General features: G+C 37.4%; 1 pseudogene; it reads left to right on the top strand.

Annotated features, from left to right (window-relative positions):
- Positions 1-15,670, top strand: part of LOC102088067 (macrophage mannose receptor 1-like) — a 49,790-nt pseudogene extending 34,120 nt beyond the window's left edge.
- Positions 15,671-16,872: the final 1,202 nt, after the last annotated feature.

Below are 16,872 nucleotides of genomic sequence, written 5' to 3'. Positions count from 1 at the left end.
AATTTGTACAGATGTGGCTCTCTGCTCTTCATGAGGTTACTCAGGAGGAGTTCAGAAATCATTACATAAAGACTCTGATCAGTTTATCTTGATCCTAAATGACCTTTCAAAATAAATTAAAAAAAAAAAAATTAGATCTTGTTATTTTGAATCTGGATAATATGATGATCAACATGAGTGGAGAGATGTTGAGCTGTTAATTCTCTCATATTCACTTAAGATACGTATTTACTTAAGATCCTCCATTTAAAAAACAAACAAACAAACAAGGGATGTTTTGTTAGGATTAAAAAATAAGATCAAAATGAGATTAAATATTTAAATTCACCATGAAAGTATTTGAATGAGTTTGGTTCATTCTTCACTAAACACTTGAGAAGAAAATGTCTAAAAGCTCCCAACTGAAAAATTTAATTGCTTTTTCATTTGTTTACTCATTTTTCATCTAAATTGTTCCTGTCCTTTCTTTAATCATGTGTTCCTGTCCATCAAACCACAGAAGACATGGAGAAAGCTAAAACAAGAATTAGTAGTCCTTGTAAAGAACAAAATAATAGGCATCCAAATGAAAGTAGAGCTACCTTAGAGGGCTATAGCTGGCTCTGGGAGTAGCAACAGGCTAATCACTTCCTCCTGGCCCATCCTATAATCCGAAATCTAGATTTGGTATCTATTGGTTCTCCAAGACTCTTAAAAACAGACTTTCCTAGGAAAATTAAAGTAGGAGAAATGCATTGAGACACTGGAAATGATGTGTGGTATTAACAAAATACCAGCATTAAGCTTTCAGTACTTGTGAATAGTTTTCTACTGTGTACGTAAGCTTGAAAACTTGATATATCGGCTGGATTATGTTGTTTGGCTCTAGTCCCATGCATATAAAATGAAATTAGTAATAACATGACAAGTAAAAACACTAAATTAGCTTTTTAAACTGATGTAAGTTTCATCTACAAAGTGTTTACTGCATATCCTGGATTGTTTAATCCAGTGCTTTTGGAGATACACATAGATGCTTTAAAGATACATATTTTTCACTAGATAAATGTTTCAAAATTATACATAGTTTTAAATTTAATCCAGTGATATGTGCACACAAAATGCATTAGATATATAATGCATAGTTCATTGGTATTTTGGTTTGCGTGGTTTTTTGTTTGTTTGATGTTTCTTTGTTTGTTTGTTTGTTTTCCTATTATACAAAGCATTTGAAACTACATAAAGTAAATGTCTCTGGATTTTTTTGTATTTGGAATGTTGCTTATGATGATCTTTTATTTTACAGGTACACTGCTAAAACCTGAACCAAACTACAAACTTGGTAGGATTTTTTTCCTTTCAAATAAACTTTACTATATAGTCTTCAGACTTTGTACAGAGCAGATACGAACATAATATATGTGATTCTTTATCTTTCAGAATACCAAGCCACTCATGAACCTAAAATGTTATTGCCTGAGGCTCAAATCCTGAAAAACAAAAGGACAAAAATAATCAGAGACATGGTTTATGGGCTTCCAGATTTTTGTTCAATGCTGAGGAACTGTTTAGTGCTTAACTGTTAATCACTTTTGTGATTAGATTTACGCAAAACTTAGTGTGAAATCTTATGTCACTTACTTATTTGTCAGCTTTGATCAGAAACTCAGGTGAGTAAAAAAAAACAACAGTAATGGACGAAAATGACGGTAGTTTCATCTCACTCTATGGGAGTGTTTGTGTGTGCTTTCAATTTACAAGTTAATAACTGTCATGCAACTGACCTCTAGATAGTTTTTGGGTGAAGTCTCAGATCAGAAGTGTTAAGTTCTATATTTAAGCACAGCAATGCATTTTCCTTCCAAATATGGGAGAGCAAAACCAAGAGAAGTTAATGACTAAGATTCATTTCACTTTACGTCTTACACTGAGAGAACTGAATTAAACATTCAAGCAACCCTTCATAGGTAGTGAGGAGAAGCAGTTATTTTAGGATGTTATTGATCTGATCAACTTTAGACTTCAACCTTAAAATGAGATTAACTCTGACCAGATCTCCAATGGCTACAGAGAAAACCCAAGAGATTTTGATAAAATGTGGATGTAGGGATTAATCAGACTAATCCCAGTGGTTCACATTATGTGAGCTAGAACCAAGAAGTGTAACCACCATCTCACCCAACAGCTTTCTGAAGTTACTGGTAGGGATCCTGCTTTAGAAGTCTGTAGAAGGCTTCCAGGAGAACACCTCCCTGGGATGAAAGGGAAATCTGTGCACCGGTGAGATCTTGGTGTTTCAGTCTTGTTCAAACCATAAGACACCTTCCCTTTAAGTGTCTATCCAGCAAAATGGAACACTGATGGGACTTGAATGTTATAGTACTAAACAGATGAGAAGCAGTAATGCTGTGGATATGTCCTCTCCAGTGTATGTAGAGCTTTTGCCCTCTGGTCGCTGCTAATACCTTGCTTAGCCCTTTACCTAAACAGACCTTGTAACTAAATGACCACTGGAGATGTCTGTCCAGCAGTCACTGTCCCCTTGTTTCTTTCAGCTGGCTGGATGAAACCCCAATGAATTACGCTGCCTGGGCTCCAAATTAACAAAATTTTGCGAATAATGATAAAAGCTCTGATAATGTCAAGACATTTTCTCAAGTAAAATAACAACGAGAAATATTTGGTCAAAAATTTAGCATTGAAATCCAAAATGTCTGCTAAATATTTAAATTTGAGGCTAATCCACCAACAGGTAGTTGAACAATACTGACACTTTTTCATAACAAGTGTGCTGAGATTTAAAACCACATCATCACTATCAGGAGATGAACATAGAGGAACGAGGAGTGTATTAGGGCAAATTGTGTACATCGCAACTTTTTCACCTGCCCGCAGAAGGTTTAATTTGTGCTTTATAAGTACTGTCTGTAGCTGACTGTTGCAATAGTGGTACAAGGGTTTCAGACAGTTATTCTCTGTATTTCATTTACTTACAGGCCTTTGGAAAGATATAAGCTGTGCTTGGAAAAATGCTTTTATCTCTGAAAAGCACAATTCAAATTTTGCTCACAATTTTGCTCACAATTCAATTTTTTTGCTCATATTTTGCTCACAATTCAAATTTTGCTCATATTCATTTGTACAATTCAAGATTTGCTCATAGTGTGCTTCCACCTTGGGGAGGATGTCCTGAAACTTGGCTTTTGTTTAACAATAAGGTCAAGTAACAAATCTCAGCCATATTTAGCAGACATGCTATAGGTAGAGAAAACAACTATCCCTTTGTCTCATTATATAAATATTCTCAGTTTATACACCAATTTACTAAGTGGTATTCTAATTAGCGGTATAGTCAACCTTCAAATCTCAAAAAAAAAAAAAATATTTTGAATGTTTTAAGTTATAATTTTTGTAAAAGCCCATGTTCCTTTAGCCATAGTTCCTTTATAGTTCCTAGAATTCTCTGTTTATTTTAGACATATCTACTGTACAGAAATACTCTTCCATTATCCTTATCTGTAAGTGTAAGCCCCTTTTTCTGAGTAACACTGAGATGAAAAAATGAAACATCACACTTTCCATATATAATCAACAATCACAACAACTTGTCTTGAGTTATACAAACAGTAATTACTGTCAGATCAAATCTAGAAAAAAAAAACAAGCATTGTTTTTTGCTAAATCAAGCAAAAGTAAACCTGGCCACATGAATGTAAAGAAACAGATAAACAGAAACAACAAAGAAATTGAAACCACAAATCCATCAATCAATAGGAAAATGTTTTGTGCATTCATAGGGCATAAAAATGGAGGAGCAAAATATGCTGCTTCAAAATAACCACAACCACCATTTTTTACAGTGGTATTCAGGAAAAATCCCTTTGGGATACTCATACACTGCAAAAGAGCATATCTTCCTGACGCTGTTCAGCTCATGCTGAGAGATCACACAAGCTCAGCTTTAGCTCTTAGCCTGTGGTACATAACTGAATCCAATCAGGAAATTCTCTACCCATAAAATCAAAAATTATAGTGTTCAGTAATGTGACCTTGGATAGCTACTTAACTCCTCAAAAGCTTTTGGAGGTTGCCTGCTCTTGCCCTGCACTAACCTGGGGCAGTCCATGGGTTTGTCAGAGCTGCACTCGCATCGCTGGGATCAGCTGGGTCTCCTTCTTGCTGGCTGAAAGAATTTGCATTTCATCAGATCCCCCATCTGCTGCTCTTTACATGCAGGGACTAGAACTGAATTAATCATAACCAAATGTTTTAATACCCTTCAACATATGAAATTTTGTCTAATTCTTTACTCTCCCTGCAGTGTTATAAAATATTTGGCTCCAGAGAAGAAGAGAGACTGACTCGGCACTCTGCAAGAAGTCCTTGTATAGCATTAGGGGGAAATTTGGCCTCTCTACACAATAAGCAAGTGCAAGCTATGACATCTGAACCTTTTGGCACTAAGTATGAAGCCAGCACATTTCACCATCTGAAGACAAGGCCAAACTAGCCTTCAGATCTAAATAGCATAACTTACGAAGAAAAAGACGGAGCTTTTTTATCTACAGAGAAGACTAGAGCCATCCCTTGGCAAAAGTGTCATGTGGAGGGGACAATAATCTGTTCCTCATGGCCTTGGAAGACAAGATAAATAGAAATAGTTCATAGTAATGAAATGCCCACAGATACTCAAATTGGAAAGTAAACAAATATCCATCAGAAATTATGTATGTGCAGTTGATGCTACCTGATTAATCCTTTTGAAGTCCTTTCTAGCCCTGATTTCAATAATATTTCAAAGAAGTCTCTATCATTTTTATTTAAAAACCTTCCTCCCCCCTCTTTTCTTTTTAATGAAATCAAACTGCTTCAGTTCAATTACCATTGTAATTGTACACTTTCAGCATTAGCTCATAGTCTAACACTACTGAACCTGATATTTGCAATATTTTTAAAGGTTGATTGGTTGTGGGTTTTTTTGAATTTGTCTTACATTGAGTTTGAAGAAAGGCAACTCCTCTGCTACTCTCTTTATTTTCTTTTTTTTTTTTTTAATAGCCTTCTTCATCTTCCACCTAAAGGATATCATCAATGAAACGTGGATTGGACTGAATTATATTAATAGCAAGGGTACATTTATTTGGACAGATGGAAGCCTTTATGATTATTCAAAGTGGGCAAGGCATTCCAATTTACAGATAAATACACAGAAGTTGATGAAAAATATATTACAATACAGGTAAAAATATCAGAAAATGCATAACTCAGATAACATACTCAAGGTTAGCGTAACCAGCCTGACTTCTTTCTCAGCTAGGATCCTCTGTTTCAGTGGTTTAAAGCAGAAGGCAATGGAATTATACTTCGGAGATCATGTTTTTAAATCTGTGCCCAGAGATTAATAAGCCTGTTTAGAGTGTATATTTTTTGTCCTTCCTTTGCAGAAGCCTAGAAATGCAGCAAAGGAGTGCTGTATTATAATTACTGATAGAGTTAATTAGAATTATTAGATTTTTACTGCAACTATTCAGTATTACTAGCTGGGATTTTTATTTTGTTTTATTGTTTCTCCTTTAAAACACAAGTCCAAATGAAAGTTCAACCAGTTCAGTATTACCATAAACTACACAGTAAAAGTAGATTTGTTGCAGTCCAAGAAATTTCAATAAACTGACAAAAGTTCTTGCAGTTATCTGCCAAGGAAAGTATGTTTGCTTAAGATATGTAATACAATAAGCTTATTTTCCAAGAAACAATAAATGAAAATAAGAGCGAGAAAATTAGAACAGAAAGCTGTTAAATTTGTCTCCTCAAACCTATTTCTATTAATTTGCTGGACATTTTGCCCTTCAGTAACTATAATTTTTTTTCCCCCCCTAGACTGACTACATTGCAATGATGAAAGGATTTGTAGATGAAGCAGCGTACTGGGAAAACACTGACTGCCAGCATAAAAAAAATTGCTGTATTTGCTAGATGGACAGCAGTAAGTTTTACTTTTCGCTTTCTTTGTTGGAAGACGTTTACTGAACAATCCAACCATATGAGCCCTCGGTTGTAGCTGCCTGGCTGTGCCGGTAGCAGCCAGGGTGAGGGAAGCAGGATTACTTTCCCAGCTCCATAAGTCCAGACAAAAAACCTGCTCTGCGATAAGGATTATAAAATGTTTTGGCTTTACAGCCTCTCCCCTACCAGCATTGTCACCAACACTCACTGAAGCTGACTTCACCTACCCCACGCTTCAATCCATTGACTGCACAGGGTGAGCAGACACTTTGAAGGCAGGATGCCCAAAACAGGCTAGAAGAGCTATGCCTTCAAAATGCCTTTTTCCTTTATTGACAGAAAAGTCATTTAGCCATCTGTGCTTTACTCAACTAACACACAGATACAGGTATCTATATTTGTATTTGCAAATGCAAATACAGTGCCTAAAGACAAATTCATCAGTGAGCTCCACCACAAGAATCTTACCTAGCTAGACAGTACCCTAAAAGCAGATTGCCCACCAATAGGCCCAGATCTAACCCACAGCTCCCAGAAACCCTCACACATACTCCACTGGGGGGTTAACTAAGGTCAGTTAAACTGATTATTTTGCTCATCAGTATCTAGCAATGCTTTTATATCGCAAGACCAGCAAGAATCAGAAAGACAAAAGTTCTAGCTTTCTTTATGTACCCTGAGGGTGGAAGACAGATCCAGAACACAGCAACACAGCAGAGTCTGCAGGAATAGAAACAGGGAACTGCTGAGCAGCTGGTAAAAATACAGGAAGAAGCCACAGCTGGGCCAGATGTTTCACAGCTCAATCCCGTGCAAGTGTAGAAAGCTGCATGAGGGTATCACTAGCAAAAACAACTGCCAGGGCATTCTAAACGCTTACTGAACATGAAGGCAGGCTTGTTTTCTGTCCCCACCACTAGCTCCAGGTCTTTGTTTGCTACTTCCACTTACACCATTTAAGGTACAACTACAGTTTCCTTTTTCACTTCATCCTACGTGGCAAAGAAATAGCAGGAGAGTCACGAACTTTGCTTAGAATGAAATTCACCCCTATACTGAGACTGAAGTGGTGAAAGATCCTGCCCCATGCTTGTTCTTGGGATGAACTTAATCTGCACTGTGGGAGGGGGACCTAGAGAGCCCTGGGAGGAGAATCACCCTGTGACCGGTAGTCACACCGCTTCATCTGGTGCAGTGTATGTAGATACACACAGCTTGTTCTCTGACTCTGCCTGAATACACTATTTACACTATAGTTAAATTTAATTCCAAGTTACCACTAAAATACGTCTCCTGTGTTTTAAATAAGAAATGCTTTTATTTGGTGCTTGAGCCACCACACTATATTCATCTGTTACTCAAAAATAATACTTCTATTCATGCAGCTAGTATTCTTTCATTGTTTTTTCCCTTTCCTCTCAAATTTGTACCTCTTTCCTACAGACCCTGAACTGTTTCATCCCACGACTCCTCCAGTTTCTGATTTCATTCATTATGGTAACAGCAGCTATTCAATCATTCGTTCTAAAAGGAATCGGGAAGAAGCAAGAAAAGCCTGCAAGTAGAAATCGTCAGAGCTTGCCAGCATTTTGATTATTACAGTAATATATTTCTGCTGCTGCAGGCAGTGCAATATGGAGAGCCCTTATGGATTGGGCTCAAGAGCAATTGAGTAAGATTAATAAATGGGTAGGTGGTGCTTTTAAATGCTATGATTGGACTACTATCAGCAGGGAGAATTGTAGCATGAACTGATTTAGGAACCTAGGACTGAAGGACAACACTTAACTTCATCCATCTCAAATCACTAAACTTGGTCTTAGGCAGTGGAGAGGGATGGGAACCTTTGACAGTGCTGGCCTCTCTTTATTAACTCTGTGGGAATCTGAGACGCTTAGGTCACACTACCTGGTTAACTTTCAGATGTCCCTTTTTGGGAGAGGTGAATTCTACTCAAAGAGACCAACAGGGTCATTGAGGTTAGTGCCTCATAATCATTGGCAGCTGTATCTTTTTAGTTACTTTTTGGATCAGAAGGGTTCACAGTACGTACCTTGTGTCTCTGAACATCCTCCTTGTTACGCCTGCTAAGTCCCAAAGATTAAAAGCAGTAAAAGCTATACTGTACCTGAACAAGTGAATACAGAGATCCAGGTTCACCACCTTGTAAGGGAACACTTGAGTGAGCATCAACCTGATCAGCTCTGTGACTGAGTGCCAGAATGAGTGTCAGCTTCTCTAGTCAGTGTGCAGTTGCTCAATGCACTTAACTATCATGTTTTTATTGCATTGTTCTTTTAGCTGACTAAACTAATTTGATGATAAAAAAGAACCCTTTCATGAGTAATTATCTTCTTAACTAGTGATGGTTTTTGCTGATTGTGATTCCACACTGATACATAGCATAGCAAACCATGTTTGAGATTCAGGATTCCTAGGGAGAACTTGCAATAAATGTGTGAAAATAACATTTCTGATTATATGATGCACCAGCACTTTTATAAAGCCTCTTAGAAGGCTACATTGTCTCAGACAATTAACTTATTGCTGAACAATATGTATTTTCATGATTCTAACTGTGCCTCTTCCTACCAGCAAAAATGCTTGCTCTTAGAATACATGTGTGATTGAAAGTCACCAACCTTGACTTGGATCCTCCCACTTGCACAAGTCCACAGGACATCTCTATCCAAAACAAAATATTTGTGTTTAAGTCTGCTCGAGATCAAAGTTGGTTGTTTTTACAGTCATAAAAATATGGTTTAGAAAGCAGTTAAAATTCTGTGACAATCAAATTCGGATCACCAGCTGTGTTCTCCTGATCCTTGTAAGAAAGTCAGTCCCACTGTTGCAGAGGTTTGTTGCTTTGTGGTTCCTCCTGTTCCTCAGGCAGCAACCTTGACCTGACAGTGCTGAGCTCAGGAGGGGCTTGTGTACCTGACCTCTTGACACATCTAGACATTAGAGCAGGATCACATTTTATCCCTCATGTCTTAACGTCAGCAATATACTGTCTGTGCCTGCTCCCTTTTCCTTGTAATTCTTCTGACTTTTCCTGAAAAAAAAAAAAAAAAAAAAGCAGAGGGGGGGCAGTGAAGACTAAACAGAGAGAAGACTAAACAGAGACTCAAGGCTTCCCATTCCTCTGTATTTCCCTTTTGCTTCTAATAAACTAATATTTTTTCTCAGATTTTTCATAGTCATAGCTACAGTTTACTCCTGAATGATTCTTCTCAAAACTGTATCTGAACTTACAGTCCCTGTTTGACAGCCCCCCTGAGACTTATTTCCACCTGAGCTTTCCACTGGTTTCATGTTCCTGTGGTCACATCGTTCTTCATCGTGACCTGACTCCTCCAGGATGGTGAGTCCACCACACAGCATTGCCCAACAAAGGGACTGGGCACGAGCAGTACCCATGAAGCACCCTTTAGCCTTCAAAACATCTCCGTGGGCTGTTACAGCATGGGAGACAAACTGCTGTGCCTTACTTGTACACTGCTGAGTCCTGATTTAATTAAAATTTTAACAGTACTAGTACAGATATACAAACTGAGCTCTGTGTTATCACTGTGAAAATATGCATTTGTATAAATCTGCTTACCCAAAACAACAGAGGAGAACACAGAAAAATCATGTTAAATGTCTGTTTCAATTTTAGAGTTATGGCTATTATAGATGGACTGATAAAAGGAAAATAAGTTTTCCTAAGTGTCACTATACAGAACCAAAACAGAAAATAGGCTGTGTCTATCTAGAGCTCAGTGGGACCTGGAAAACAGCACTTTGTAATGAAACACATTTTCCTGTCTGCAAAAAATCTGAGGCTAGATACAGTGATAACTTTTGATTTTATGGCAGAAACCTTGCTGGATCTGCTTTGAATGTAATATAAACTAAGGAATAATAAGCCTCAGTATGTGACGTCAGTACCTTTATTTTGTATGCGCAATGTTTTATTTTGATGGAGTTTTCATTCACCAGCCAGGATGCTGCCATTTCACTGGACTGGGGTGATAACTGCCGTAGGAGTTATTCTATGTTGTAGGCAGAGAGAACACAGAGGTTCTGGGAGTGCTAAACATTTCACTTCTAGTTTAGAATGTGAAACTTTTTGTTGACAGGGATTTTGAGGGAAGGATTACCATCAATAGTCCACTAAGTATAAAATAAATGTAGGTCCTTCAACACAAGCAGTGTTCATACAGTGGTTACAGCTTCACTGTTACCAGATTCTGAAAACTGGTGAAAGGAGGAAGGGTTGTGTCTAGTTATTCCTGCAAGAGTATGGTGGCTTCTGCTAATGTCTTATACTGTTGGGAAAAAAAGAGTCTGTTATCAGCCCAAACAAAAGTTCAAGCTTCATAGTAATTCTACGGGGGTCACTGACATCACTACAAATTAAAAGCTACAGGCAAACTTTAGCATGGGACTGAACTTTTTAGCTTTCTCATTTGTATTAGAGCAATCACTGTTAGTTCTAGTGACACCGAGTTAATGGAAATTCTGAGTTTCTTTTGATCTGTTTTTCTGTAGTTTTTCTTTAATTTTTTTCCAGGCCATGCTTTGAACTTCCACTCTACTTACTTGCAATTTTCATTTTAAAACCATATGTACTAATCGATAATGATACAGTTTCTTTCCATAAGGTCATTACTTGCAGGAAAATGAGGGGCTACTACAAAAATATTCTACGAGCTTCAGATTATTCTATGCATTGTCAGAGTTTAAGCTGTTCAGAAGTTTTATCTAAGGATTCTTATCTTGAGGAAAATATTAAATTGGAAATTTCCACAGTAAACTATGATTTACATAATATTGCATTTGAAATCAAACATTTATTCGAAATAGATGAGGGTTTGTGAGCTTTCTGTGTTTGTTTGGGTTTTTATTTTGTTTGTTTGTTTGTTTTTCCCCTGCTTTTTACCATATTGCTTATTTATACAAAAATATTGGTTATAACAAAATAAACTAGAACCAAAACTCCCTAAACACTCAAATATGCTTGAGACAGTCCAAGTTTGATTTAGTTGGTAACACAGAAGAGCACAGAATCATATTGAATCATTCAGATGTGACTGAGCAATTCTGCTCCTCATTGTCACTGTTGAAATAGTCACTGATAACTCTTGCACTGTGTGCTGAAGAATATTTTAAGGACTTTTAAGAAAGGCTGTTTTTTTTTTCTTTTTTAAACTTGATTTCATATCTGAAGAACTGCGATCCCTACTGAATGAGCGCATCTATAATATCTCATTTCTGTATAGATGTACTTCCTTCTGATCCCCCGCAGGATATTGAAAAGTGTTCTGAATCTGATCACATATCTTGGATTCCTTTCCAAAGCCATTGTTATAACTTCAATGCCAATTAAATGAGCTGGGCTCAGTCTGTGACTCAGTGCGTTCAATCAGGTAATTCTTATTTTTACTCAAAGACAGGATTTCAATATTTACATTAAAAAAAAAAACAAACTTAAAAATTACTTGAAAACTAATGCTGCAAAATCTGTACATAATTAAAAAAAAGGGAATAGATGCTTCATTTATTTTTCACAGTTCATGTTCTATTTTTGTTTGTTTCTTTGTTTTTCCAGTTGTGCTTGTTTCTTATATTTGTTTATTCACAATTTTTCTCTTTTTAGTAAGATTTTGAGATGGGTTAACTTCTTTCTGGCCTTATCCCTTCTTTTCCATACCTCTCCCTACACAAGACCAGAAATAAATATCATAATAACAATCACTTATTTTTAACACAGGGTGCATGATCCGCTACCAGCAGCATTCCCTGGCAGCCTGCAGAGCGGGGGGGCAAACCCTTCCCTTGCCCATCTTGGGGGCATCTGGTCCTGGCCAAAACTGTGAGCTGGTCCTTGGCTCTCTTCCACCTACACTGTTGGACGGATTAGCCACCTCATCCATGCCTCAGGAGGCTGTGAAAGAGAAAGGGAAGCACTATACTGCCTTATTGCTTCATATCTTTTTAGATCCTCTCAGTCCTCTTCCCCCACCACCACTGACAGAAAAATTAGTAATTCCATTTGAACTGCAGATTTATTTACTGCACATTATTACATGCTACATAATATCCTATCAAACCATAAAAAACAAATAGAAAAAGAACAAATAATCCATAATACCTATGAAGAATGTTATCCAATCACTTGAAAATAATGTGTACTTTGGGGTTTAAAAACCATCATGTTCACTATGCTTTCATGTCTTCTATTTCTGATGACATTACTCACATTCTGTGCTGTTCCTCTACAGCTGAACACCACTTTCTGGTCTCTGTTTAAATCCTTGCTTACTCACAAGCAGCAGGAGAGGTTTTGCTATTAACGTTATCCTGTATCAAAGGCTGTAACTACCACTGACTTCTAATACAGGGGATACCTCCAATCATCTTCTGTCGGTTCTCTTACAGGTGGTGTGTTGACTTCTGTAGAAGACCTGGCTGAATCAAACTTTTTAGTAGAGCATGTAGACTTATACATAAGCAAGACAAGTGGTTTTTGTATAGGAATATACAGAAATCTAAATGGTAAATATTTTAATTTCTATAGATAATCATAAGCAGACTTCATTAAATGGACAGAGACATGAGTAAGATGTATAGTTGATTTTAAGGAACTAATTGAAGAGAAACTAATTGAAAACAAAATTATTTATTAATAGCATATAATCTAAAGATTCTTGGAAGCTGATGGTTTTATCCAGTAGGTACTAAAGGCTGTAGAAAATAAATTTTCTTGGCTTCAGTTATGGGTCTTGGATATTGCATGGGTCTCCCAAAGGGATGCCAGCATGGAGACTGGCTCAGTTCAAATATCTTTGCTATATCTGGCTCAGTAGCAAAGATGCAGAGAGGTAATAGGAATATTTCTTGAGAGGCACAACACAGAATATATTGTTCTTTAATAAAGCAAGATATAACACGTACTTTTATCTGTCCGTACCTGGGGTAATAATGGAATCTCATTTCTAAATTCAGCCAATGTGTGCTCGCCCTCTGACCTCAGTCCTCCCTGAGGACATCTCCTATTCTTGGTCTGTGAGAACACCACCCTGTTTGCTCTGTGTCCCCGTGGGGAACACATCCCAGCTGGCTCCCATCTGCTCACAGCTGGGGAGCACCCATGTAGGAGTTGTATTACTTCATAACTTGGATTTTCTTGCATTCTGTGATGGATATTCAATTAATAACTAAAGATGATCAATATTTTCTAGAAAATTTTAAAACGCCATTGTTGTTTTTCTCCCCTCCAACATACATACACATTTTCCTGCTAACATTCATATTCACTTTCTATGGAACAAGGTTTGCATCAATAATTTGCTTTACTTCCTCTTGCTGTACTATGATACATGCTGTTCCAGTAAGAGATGGATGAAGCAATTCTATTTAATTAATAACAGAACGGAAGCATGATCCAGAGCATGTATAGTGACCTTTGAAAATAACAGAAGTGTTTTGGTTAGCATTTTTTTTTTAATATTGTGTTTCTGTGTAACTGAGCACCATCTGCTCTGGTCAGGAAGCAGAAATATCAGAAGAGTATGAGCCAAGCAGACATGTGGTATTTTGTAGTTTAATTGTTAATTCCGAAAAAAAAAAAAAAAAAAGTATGATTTCCTACCCTGTTTTCTGTTTTGCAACCCCGACATTCGGGATGTTTCTGAGTTCTGTCCTTTCCCTTCCCAGAGCAAAGCTGCAGCTGGTGAGGAAAGCAACTGTACACATAGTGTTGTCAGAGCATTTTTTGCAAAGGAAAATTATCCTTTTAGGGCAACTCTTCATTTTCTTTGGGGAGTCAGAGGAACAGACACTATAGAAAGCTAATTATTTGTTACCAGATATATCAGAAAGCAGAAGCTCAGTGTCAACACATAGTATATTTATTGGGTTCGACTGTGAATGGGCCCCTATGTGCATTACCAGACTACAGAGAATATTCCCTGGTGCCAGGTTCTCCAGCAGAGTGGGGTTTTCAGCACAAGCTAATATCACATTACAGTGAGCTCTGCATCCTTCCAAGGGACAATTTAACAGTCACAGTGCTCACAAACGCTTAGCGCATTGCTGTGTATCTGCTGCAGCAGCCCAGCTCCCAGTACGTTCTGTGCTGGAACACACACCCCAACTCTTCCCATACCTGGCTCTCCCTGATGCTCCCTGCACCCCAGTTCTTCCCACACCCTGACTCTCCCCGCACCCCGACTCTCCCCGTGGCTCCAGCTGTTCAGGGGGAAGATCTGCCCTTGCTCTGGCCACCATCCAGCCTGCACCCAGAGCCCACAGGAACATCTTGCAGATGGCGCCCTCTTTGCACGGCCGGGAAAAACTGCACAAGCTCGAGCTTAGAAATGTAATTACAGACGCCAATGAATGATGGTAAATTAAAACGTGCTGGGTCTCAAGGGAATTGTATGCAGTACATGAAAACTGTCAGATACCCTCAGCATTTGATCAAGTTGTTCCCAGTCTCCACAGGCATGCAGACCCGGTGAAGAGGGCAAGATTTATTAACCAGGGGAGAAGAGAGAGTCCGTTTAAAACAGTCAGAAACTACCTGTGCTTGGAGATTCTTTGGTTATTAAATAAGAAGCAAGAAGGAGGCTTTAATATGCCAAACATGACAGTTTTATTGCAGTGAATATCAGGTTAAAAATCAATCACACCTTTTCATCTCTGTTAATTCAGCAAATGTGTTTCTGGGAGAAATGATGAGCTAAACTTGATGGGCAGGTTACTGCACTTTTTGCTAATATAAAACTGTCAGGATGAAGCTGTGACCATTTTGGATTTTGACTAAACATTTCTCTTTACCTATGACAGCTATTCATAAAGAAGATGCAATGTGGAAAGTAGGATTTATTTTTCCTTCCCAAGAGTTTCAAAGAGACATGAAAAGAAGTACTTGAGGCTTTTTTATTAATTGGTATTTAATATTTATTTCTTTTTAATAGATTTATTTGTGTGAACTTAATTTACTCAGTTGCCATTGAATTCATTCCCAGCATAATTTAGCTGTACTGATGACACACTTTGGCCATCCCAGGATAACTAAATGTTTTGGTAAACTGATCACATCCTCTTCGCTCCTTCTTTTGCATGATAAGATCTATGAGAATGACTGACACAAGACAAGACAATTATGATATATTTTTTATAAAACTCATATCCTAAAAAAAACCTTATACAATAATATCTACACCTTAATTATCACAGCTTCTTTGCCCACCCTCCTATCCTTGCCCCAAGAGAACAGTGGAAGAAGGCCAGAGATGTTGAGGTTGTATTCTCTTTCCTTCATAAATGCTGATTAACAACCTGATAATTAAGGGAGAAATTAAAATAATCTTTCTCAGTAGTCTTCATATTTTTTATGGCTACAGTATATCCACTTCATTTGTTTTGTATTTATTTACAGATGCCAAAGGACAAAACACATGGTCACATGAATATGCAGATACTACTTACTCTAGTCCTTATCATGTTATTAGGGATGGGTTTCACAATTTATTTCTTATTCAAGATCAAAACTCAAAGTGAGACTGAAAGAGAGGCAACTCGATGCAGCACACTGTTAGAATACAGCTATGTCCTAACTGGAATGGATGATGAGAACGATTCTACCAACGACTAAGAAGAAAAAGGAACACAGCACTGTCTAATGGGATAACACAGTGAAACTGTTTGGTTAAGTTGGAACAAAGGAAATCTTAGTAAAAGTTACATGCACCTAATAGACACTATGAACTAAAATTAACAATTATTCCTTTGGTAAGGATTAAGAGCTATTGCCCTATGCTCTTCAAGAAATATTCTCAGGACTAGGACTCCGGACTGCATAAAATGGCCAGCTAAACAAACATGAAAAATAACAGATCTAGTGGGAGATTAGACTTAAAAGTTACAGATTAATACCCTGGTGTTCTCTCTTTTTAGAGATTAGTAGCAGCATCACATACAGAGTCAAGTACAGACATACAGTGAGAACTCTGCTGAACACTCAGCCCCAAAGTCTGCACTTTGAGAATATATCCCACCACAGAGTACTGAAGTGTGCATATTGTTACCCAAGCAAAATGGTGTCTGCAATAAACAGAGATTTACATGGTTATTCCCCTGTTACTGCCCCTGTGTTAGAGTCTTTACACAACTATCTTCCTTGCCATAGTGTTATATGTGAAATGCAAATGGTTTTCCTTCATTCATGGTTTCAACTTGGATTTTGCAAAACAAATAAATCTTTGCAAAACCTCATTCATATTCTACAACTTTGAATGTTTTGTATCAATTATGAATATGAGATTATATCAGTAAAGGATCTATATATTACATAATGATATTTCAGTGTTAATTCTATGTTGTCTATGACAAACTGAATTTAAAATAAATAATAAATCTCAAGGATATCTGGGAAAAACAGACCCTTAGAAAGTACCTGAGAGCTGTCCAGGGGAGGTCACTGGGAAGGAGGGAGTCATATGACATTCGATTGCTGGTTTGCAGATTTTGCAGTCAAACAAAACATATTGCAGAGGACAGGGGTTGCAGGACATTCTGTACTCAAACGACTTTTACTGACACTCACCTCAATCCTACACCTTTTGTTTTTTTTCTTTCATGTAAGTTACAAAACAGATCCATATTTATCTTTTTTGTAACTACTGCCACTGAACTGAATTCAGTGCTGTTTGATGGTTAATGATAAAGGCAATGCAAATTAAAAGACCAAACAGATGAAAAAATCCCAAATCCCACATAACATCATTATTTATAATTTTGATAGTTGATGTTGGCAATGCAGCTCTGAAGACCCTGTACATAGGTTTCTTCTCTCACATAAGTCATGTTTTGCCCTCACAAAATATATTATGA

This window comes from Columba livia, chromosome 2 (assembly GCF_036013475.1).
Source record: "Columba livia isolate bColLiv1 breed racing homer chromosome 2, bColLiv1.pat.W.v2, whole genome shotgun sequence".
Lineage (NCBI taxonomy): Eukaryota > Metazoa > Chordata > Aves > Columbiformes > Columbidae > Columba > Columba livia.
The sequence above is the reverse complement of the archived record's forward strand: the minus strand, read 5'-3'. Positions and strand labels throughout refer to the sequence as shown.